This window comes from Octopus bimaculoides, chromosome 10 (assembly GCF_046866305.1).
Source record: "Octopus bimaculoides isolate indiv1 chromosome 10, ASM4686630v1, whole genome shotgun sequence".
NCBI lineage: Eukaryota > Metazoa > Mollusca > Cephalopoda > Octopoda > Octopodidae > Octopus > Octopus bimaculoides.
In genome coordinates this window covers 32,674,023-32,683,822 of record NC_142937.1, presented here as the reverse complement: position 1 = coordinate 32,683,822, position 9,800 = coordinate 32,674,023, and the positions used below count along the sequence as shown (strand labels likewise).

General features: G+C 36.1%; 1 long non-coding RNA gene across 1 annotated transcript in view; it reads right to left on the bottom strand.

The window, feature by feature from the left end:
- Positions 1-7,941: 7,941 nt before the first annotated feature.
- LOC128248890 (uncharacterized) overlaps positions 7,942-9,800 on the bottom strand; it is a 30,485-nt gene continuing 28,626 nt past the window's right edge. The window contains exon 2 of the long non-coding RNA XR_008265035.2: positions 7,942-9,408. This is a non-coding gene — a long non-coding RNA (uncharacterized LOC128248890). The remainder of the gene's footprint in view (positions 9,409-9,800) is intronic.

Sequence of the window (9,800 nt, the reverse complement as noted above, 5' to 3'; positions counted from 1 at the left end):
TATAAATATATCTTTGGGATGGGTTCTGAAATATATACTCCATAACAGTTGAAATACTAATAATAAAGAGCAATTTAAATTTCATTGTTCTATTCAATTTTGGAGGCTTTCTAATTTTGATATATGGGGATTTTGGTTAGCTTAATGGATGTTTTTCACTTCTGCCATTCTGCTACCTACATTATTAAGTATGGTTTTATGTAAAAGATTTGAAACAGTTGAGTAGAAGCTTTTTGCTTTACAATAGATGACATTAATTAGTTGGTTTACAATATTAAATGTCAACTTAATTTCTGAGAAAGAGAAAGAGGAAGTCTTTGGTTCTGGGATTAATGTGATCCTTTTGAAATATGAAAATATGTTTAACATTTGAACATTTAGTACTACAGAAGACTAACTCAATAGCTAAGGCACTTCAGATATAACTAGATTCAAAGCTAATTGTCTACTGGTTGCCTTACCATTTCCTTTATGAACAGCAGATTTATAATTCAGTATGTAAGCCAAAGTATTAGAATTATGAAGTAAAGAAGTCTTCAACTAAGCAACTTAATTGTCTGCAAGGAGAGAATTATCAATGAGATCAGTACTCAATTTAGCATGTATGTAAGTATCTATCAGGGTTTAGTACTCACTCTCTCATGTTTATTGTTCCCCAGGCTATAACGGATGGTCTTAAATTGTATCCTGATGATCTTGTTCTTATAGTAGTATATGTGGAAGATTTGGTGAATAAATTGGTGATATGGAAGCAAAACCTGGAATTGAAGGGCCTTAAAGTAAACTTAACCAAGACTAAATTTATGCTAAGAAAAGAAAACAAGAAAATAAATATGCATAAAAGATGTTGAAAGAAACTTCCTAAAGTGTGCCAGAGTAAACAATGGATACACAGGAGGTGTAGTGAGACCACAGACTGGCTAATAGGAAAGGTAATCTTCGTATGTGCCAAATGTGCTGGAGCATTAAGCACAGAGTGCAGCTTAGAAGGCTCTCTAGAAATAGTCAATAGTTTTTGTTAGCAAAGTAATCTAATTGGCAGTGGGTTTGTGGGCCCTGAAAGCATAGTAATCAGAGCAAGAACATGGTGGAAAATATTCAAGGAGTTACAACCTCTGTTGGTAACAAAGAGCCTTTCACTCAGAGTACAGGGCAGATTGTATGACGCTTGTATGTGAAGTGAGGTGCTACATGGTAGTGATACCTGGGCTGTGAATGCAAAAAATTTGTGAACATTAGACATAAATGAATCAAGAATGCTTCACTAAATGTGTAATGTCAGCATGCATGACTGACATGGTACAGATGAGCTGTGAGAAAAACTGTGTGTTAGAGGTATCAGATGTAGCTTGCATATGCATGATGACGGATGTATATTAACATGCTGAGTGCTTGAAGTGGATGGTGCCTATGCAAGAGGAAGACTTCAGAAAGACATGGGAGGAAGTGATGAAAACTGATCTCAAGATGTTGAACCTCACAAGTAAGAAGTGACTACCACAATTGGTGACATGCTGTACTTGTGAAAAACTGCTCTTTTTGGCAAGTATGGCAGAGAGAATGCTAACAAGGAGAGTGTTGATGGTTGGGATGCTTGTGCTGTATTCATTCAGTGCTCTCTCTCCTTCACTATTCTCTCTCCACAGCCTCCTTGCATAAGATACTCTCATAGATTTCATCTTCTGCTCTCCACACACACCTCTATGTTACTCTCCTCTTCCTTCAGGTCTCTCTTTTTCTCTGCTCTCACTGCTTTCACCAACTGCAACCTCCTGCCTCTCTTACCCACTGCCTTCTCATCACAGCTTCAATGCCTGGGATACTTTCTCTCATTCATCCTCTGCTCTTCTCTCACCTCTGTGGTACTCTCCAGCCCTTTCTCTCACTACCCTTGCTGCATTCACCCACAGCTCCCCCACTCTCTGTCTTCCTTTCCCCTCACAACTTCTCTACCAACTGATCATCTTCTCATCTCCCCCTTTTTAGTCTACCCCCACTGAATAAGATACTCTTTCGTACTACTTGATTTACTATGTGGGTGAACATTATAAATCTTACTCAGCCAGATATTTTAAGCATCTCAGCAGTAATACCTGATGAACCAGAGGCTTTCCCTGCCTTCTTATCCTCAACTGCTTCATCCATCATACTGCTGTCAACTAGGATGGTTATTCTCTCATTGGGTATACATGGGTTATACCCTCTTCCTCTCATGCATTTTTCTCATTCAACAATCTCACTTAATAGCACTTTCGTGCACTGGAGATGTATTACCATTCTGTACATACTTTCCCCTGTGATGTCTCAATTTTCTCTCAGACACACTGCCTAGGTATCTGGAATAACTTATGCCTCTGGTCGTCATTGGTACACTTTTTGGTCTCTGGGCCTTTCTCCTTGCTAGATACACCTGATGTCTGGCTTCTCTTCTTGTAACAGGGTATGTATGTATATACATACATACATACACATGCAAGCATGGCTTGGAAGATAGACATATAGTCGGTTTAATATAAAGATAAACAAACAGATTAAAAAGACATGTACATGCAGGAACAATCATATGCCCACAATCATCCACATAAGTTACATATACATATATAAAAGCAGCTCTGTGTGTGTGTGTGTGTGTGCAAGCGTGCGTGTGTGTTCTGTTGTTTTTTCCCTGAACTCACAATATTTGCAGTCTTATTTTCATGTTGCCATGAAATGACTCATCATCACAACACAGCTTTTCTAATTTCTATGATTATTATACCTTCTGTCTTTTCTTTCTTTTCTTTTCTTTCTTTTTCCCTTTCTTTCTTTGTATTTCTCTTTTCTTTCATATTTAAGAAAAAGAAAATCCGGTGTGTGTTTTGATAAGTGTAGTACCAAGATAAAACTAATGACCAGTTTTGCTCATTAATTAATACCAACAGTCTCATTAACAGCAACCTGGATATTTAAATTATTGCACCATATGCTTCAGATGCAGGAAATATCATATAACACACAGTTAGGTTTCCATAAATCTCCACTGAGCATAATAGGTGTCATCTTTTTGTATTTCACCAAATGAAATCTAAGTTGTTGTTGTTATTATTATCAAGGTAGTAAGCTGGCAGAATCATTAGCATAGTGGACAAAATGCTTTGGAACATTTTCTCTTTACATTCTGAGTTCAAATTCTGCTGAGGTCAATTTTGCCTTTCATCCTTTCAGGGTTGATAAAAAAAGTACCAGTCAAACACTGGGGTCGATATAATAGACTAGCCCCTACACCAAAAGCTTCAGGCCTTGTGGCTATTGTAGAAAGGGTTATTATTATTAAGGCGGCAGCCTGGCATAATTGTTAGCATGCCAGACAAAATGGTAACATTTTATTCCACTTTATGTTCTGAGTTCAAATTCCGCGAAGGTTGACTTTGCCTTTCATTCTTTTGGTGTCGATAAATCAAGTACCAGGGAAACACTGGAGTCGATGTAATCAGCTAGTCCCCTCCCCCAAAATTTCAGGCCTTGTGCCTACAGCAAAAGGATTATTATTATTATTATTATTATTATTATTATTATTATTATTATTATAATAAAGACAGCAAGCTGGCAGAATCATAAGCATACTGGAGAAAATGCTCAAGAGCATATGCCACCAAGGTCAACTTTGCTTTTCATCCTTTCGAGGTCAATAAAATAAGCACCAGTTGGACACTGGGGTCAATGTAATCAACTTAGGCCTGCCCCTAAGACTGCTGGCCTTGTACCGAAATTTGAAACTATTATTATTATTATTATTATCATTATTATTATTATTCAGTAGTTTTATTTTTATAGCATGCTTTCACTTCACTACGGAGCACAGCTCTGTGTGCCTTGATTATGTGCTGTGGTTTGCTGTGATGCTCTTATGGTTACTGTATTGAAAGTGTTTTGCATAGGATGTGTGCAGTGCCCAGTGGTGCAATTTTCTGTATGTTATATATATTTGTAAGTCCTGGTGTTTTTGTTATGTATTTGTCTGAATATTTTTTTTATCATCATCATTATTATTATTATTATTGTTATTATTATTATTATGCAAAAATGAATAGTAGGAGTTAAAAGAGATAATGGTGATAAAGTGCCTAGAAGACCCCACAAGGCATAAGGTGAGTTGAAAAATCAGTTTGCAAGATTGTATGTAAAGAAGAATAAGGGGAGGGGGTGAGAGGCAGACTAACAGAACAGGTAGTGTTGAAGGGCAGATGTGCAAGAAGCCATGAGTTGGGTGGGGGAGATAGCAGGATGCAGAAGAGAGTGGGGAGGAGGCAGGAGGGGTAGTAAAGATGATAACATTGTCAGCGGGGAAAGACTGATGACTTGGTTGGTAGTCTGCAAGAAACTACACTACAAAGCACTTCCAGAACTCAATTTATTCCTCACTGAATAACTTATCACTGCCCAAAAATGTCATCAGGTTAATACATCCCACTGTGATTGATGTCTGACTAAAACAACATACAATACCATCTGTAGGAAATACCCTGAGATAAATATAGACAGTGTCCTTGTTATTGAATGCATATATACACAGTGGTATAGTGCTGAAAAAGAAGTAAGAGAATGCTGAAAGTACTACTTAGATGATGGGGATGTATAAGTGAGCACTGCAAGCCCATGTCACAGTAAGTGCCTTAGAAAAAAATAAATACTCAAATTAGACTGATATCAAAAGAGGCTGGTACGTGTGTGCAGGTATATCAATACCTGATTAACCTTTGAATAGGTCTAATCAATCTATGCTCCAATTTTGATAACAATTGGCCTCATAGTTTAGGAGAAATTTTATTAAAGATGGATAAGCTGAACTTTATAGATCCCTCTACAGCACTATACATGCAAACAGCATTTTTTTTTTTTTTTTTACCCCAGCCAGCATTGATACTAAATTCTACTTCATAATGGTGATATGTACCTAATCATGATTCCAAACCCTCTTGGCAATACAGTTTATTAAATACAGTTCTTAAAATAATTTATTTAGGCTTCCCTTGAAGTTTTCCATTTGAAATTTTGAACAGATTTGTTAGAAACTCTGTTCACAATGAAACCCTTAGACTTCATTACTTTTGTTTGAATTTCAGATACTGGAGGATAACACCTGAGCCAATTGTGTACATAAACATCTGGTTCCTACGTTGGAATTGGAAGAGCATGAAGTTTAATAAAAATGAGATTATTCGCTTGGTTAATTAACAGTTTAGACCTTATTCTCATTATGACAAGATTCATACTGCTGCAGCTTTGTTCACACTCATCAGAGCTACATGGGATTGCTTTTGAACATCTGATTTAAAGGTTTCAGGCTTAGTTGAATATGTCACCTGCTATTGTCTAGAGAGTCTCTGATTTTTATTTTACTTCTCTTCATGTCTCCCCCCACTCTCTCTCTCTCTCATGTTCTTTAGTTTTTCAAGTTGCTAGTGCTGGTGCAATAAAAAAGCACCCAGTACATTCTGTAAAGTGGTACATATTATTAAGAGCATCCAGCCATAGAAGAAAAAAGCCCCAAAATTAAATGAGCGACATGTGGTTTCCTGACGTGTCTAGGTGAGCATCATCCTTGAATACATGCTGATTTGACAGTAACAATCTACCGACCCATACCAGCATGGAAAATTGCTGTAAGATGATGATGATGTATGTATGTACACACATACACACAAACACACACACATACACTGAAACGACTTCAAGAATACTCTTTTACTCTTTTACTTGTTTCAGTCATTCAACTGCAGCCATGCTGGAGCACCGCCTTTTTAGTCGAGCAAATCGACCCCAGGGCTTATTCTTTGGAAGCCTAGTACTTATTCTATCAGTCTCTTTTGCCAAACTGCTAAGTTACGGGGACGTAAATACACCACCATCAGTTGTCAAGCGATGCTGGGGGGACAAACACAGACACACAAACATATACACACACATACATACATATATATATATACATATACGACGGGCTTCTTTCAGTTTTTGTCTACCAAATCTACTCACAAGGCTTTGGTCGGCCCGAGGCTATAGTAGAAGACACTTGCACAAGGTGCCACGCAGTGGGAATGAACCCAGAACCATGTGGTTGGTAAGCAAGCTACTTACCACACAGTCACTCCTATGCCTAATGAAGTTCTTTAAACAAAATGCACTTGAATTATAACTGACATCTGGATATGAAATTTTTTCTTAAAAACCCGCATGGCTTATGTTTATGAGTTTGGGAACTGTCCAAGGTAAGCAGTATTTCTTAGACAACATACAGGATTACTCAGCACAGCAGGAATAAGGAAAGGAAGCAAAACTCAAACATAAGCTACAACATATTGGCAATCAATGGTTCTCTTTATGCAAATGATGTGGAGAATAAAATAAAGTATGTAGGAGAGGCTGAAACTGGGATTTCAAGACTTAAGGTTGTGGGAGTTTAGTAGAAAATGAAGAAAAATGTGAAGGTGGTAAAAGGAGGATGAGAAGAAAAAGAAGAATCAGAAGATAGTAATAACGTCTGCCTGTAAACACATCATCTTCCTTTGATAAAACTCAGTCTCACAGTTGAGAAACATACCTGTCAATGGAAAAGTCAACTTTCTGTTAACTTTCTCCTGTAGCTTATCTCCCTATAACAAATTCTGTCTACTTTTTACTGTGTTCTCTTTTAATTTAAGCTTCTCAAAATCTTCATATCAATTAACATTTCCTTGTGTAGTAACTTGCAGCTTCCATTTTGCACATATTGGGTCACCCCATAAATAATGCATTATTTAAATATTTCTTTTATTTTTCAAAATTAAGATAAACAAAGTTCTTTTTTAATTTAAAATATACTCTTCTTCATTTTCTACAATGCTCTTCAATCTATCTGGCTGACTCGCAAGGCCCCTCTTCCAAAATTCACTTGTCCATGATGAAAATACTCCTCCAGTACTGTTATGACCTCGTCTACAGAATTCATATTTTTTCCGTCCAAATGATTTTGAAGACTGCAGAATAAATGATAATCAGATGGAGCAATGTCTGGCGAATATGGTGGGTGAGGCATCATTTCCCATCCAAATTGCTGCAGCCTTTTAAATGTCATCCTCGCTGTATGTGGCCAAGCATTATCCTGATGGAAGAACACCTTTCGTCTTGAAACCAAAGATGGTTGTTTTTCGTCTAGTGCTAACTTGAATGAGTGGTTGAATGACTAAATTCAAGCTTCTCTGCTAGTTCCTCAACAGTTACAATGAGATTTTGTTCCACCAAGGTTTGCAGGATATCCTCATCGACCTCTAAAGATCTTCCAGGATGAGGCTCATCTTCTAGGCTGTAGTTTCCAGCTCAAAATTTCTGGAACCACCGTTGTCTGATCCTCATATACTGCATTAATATTCTTACTACTACTGCACTATGATGCCTGACAAACCCATTTTATAACATACGTTCATAACAAACTTGCACTCTGTCAGTTACAATGACTAGGGTTCTAGTTGATCTGATGAACAGAACAGCCTGCTTGTGAAATTATCATGCAAGTGGCTGAGCACTCCACAGACATGTATCCTTAATATAGTTCTCAAAGAGATTCAATGTGACACAGAATGTGACATGGCTAGCCTTTGGAAATACAGGTTCTACTAATTTTTACCAGCTGAGTGGACTGAAGCAACATGAAATTAAGTATCTTGCTCAAGGACACAACACATTGCTGGAAATTGAACTCACAACCTTACAAACATGGGCCAAATATCTTAACCACTAAGCCACGAGTCTTCACTGCACATACACAATTATACAATGAACCTACATATATTTACACTTAAACATCATATATTAAGAAAAACGTGCTTTCTCAACTTGCTTCAAATGAAATTTTAGCATTACCATGATTTTGGTTTTTAAATAAAATATCTTGTACATTGAAATGTTCATACATAATCCACCAAGGCATCAGAGTCAAACATTTTCTTTCTTTATTTCAAAACTGTGAATAAAATTCTTTAAAAAAATAATGGATATATCCTAAACTTTTCTTTTAATTTAAAATTTAGTCTCTATTTCTGCAGCAGAAAAAAATATTGAGAACTAAGCAATTAGAAAGGATAGGGAAGATATTTATATTTCAGTTAGTTTTTTGTGAAAATATTCAACCAGTTATTTCTTTTTTTCTTCTGGAGAATTTATTCAAAAGTTCAGTCAAATTGAAGAAGGGTTTTGCAGTGATATTAGGAATGGCTATGGTGATGGGATACTGAGCAAAGTATTTATCCAAAAGAAAGATCCCTGTCATCTTTACTGTCCGTTATGTAACGAGAAAACATTTTAAAGACAAAACGGCAAGATGATAACAGCAAGATACTAACAACACCAACGAGCACTACTACTTTGATGATTAGTAACTCACTCATTTTAATTTGCCCTGAAGTAAGGGAATTGTCCACAGAGGTGTTCAGTATTCCTGAATCTGTAGATGTGTTGTTGAGATTCCGTATGATTGGTATGTTTACATTCCCAACGACAGGAACAGTTTGATTTAGAGATGATAAAGTAGATACGGCCATTTCTATGTTATCTCGAAGAATCCGGTGAAGGAGTGGCATTTTTCTATAGAGGAGGAAATATGAAAGCTAGAGTCTTTATGAATGCTTGAAAATAAATACAATATCCCAAATTATTATGATTTTTATTGTTATATAAATCTTAAATGTCAAAACAAATGTGTCATTCTATTTTATAAACATCTTGCAATTGTGGCAAATAAAAGAAATTAAAAATCAATGGAAAATTATGTCATTAATGATAATTGCTGCTTTTATCTTTTTTGTTGTTGTGTATTCTCAGTGAGTTCTGTTTGAATTCATATATCTGTTGCAACATAATTCTTCAGTTAAATTATAGTATTTCTAAGTTTTGAAGATGAAGGCAATATTACTCTGGTAAGGATGATATTACACCACTTCAGAGTAAGAGAGATATTCTGATATCCTTGGTTCAGTCAACTGAAAATATTTTCTCCCAGATTTCATGCTTTTTCTGTTTTCATTAAATTAATTGTATTCATTAAATTAACCTCTGTTTTTGTAAGACAATATATGTTTTAAAATAAAATAGTTGTATACATAGAAGTATTCCTTTTGCATGTATTGGCTAGTAATTGTGGGATTTTACTGAGTATTTCTAGTTAATGACTAAATTTATCAATGTAGTCATTCCTTGTCTCCATCACTGGATTATTATATTCAGATAGAAAAAACTTGTGGGTTTCATTGAGTATTGGCTGCTCCAGTAATTGAATATTGTATGGGTTGATCAGGTATGAAATTCTGTATCTGTCACCTGCCCAGAATATTATTCAATTGTTACTTAGAGATGTCTGTCTTGATATGAGAGAAAAGCATTCACTTCGACCAATATTACCTGTGAAAGAGAAAATAAATTAGATTAATTTAAATGACATTTTTTTAGACTTCAATTCCTATGCCTCCATATTCTTTCTTATAAACATGCACACATAATTATTCAGTAATCTCTCTCTCTCTCTCTCTCTCTCTCTCTCTCTCTCTCTCTCTCTCTCTCTGACTGTGACAATCATGCACCTTCTCTGTAACAAGACACTTATTTTTGTCCTCTCTGTCATACTCTAACTTCTCATCACTTGGCACAAAGTCACCTCCTTGAATATCACCAACTTCTCAAAAAATCTTTGTCTTGCAAATTACTTGGTGACCTCACCAATGTTGATGCCATGTAAAAAGCACCCAGTCGACTCTGTAAGGTAGTTGGCATTAGGAAGGGCATCCAGCTGTAAA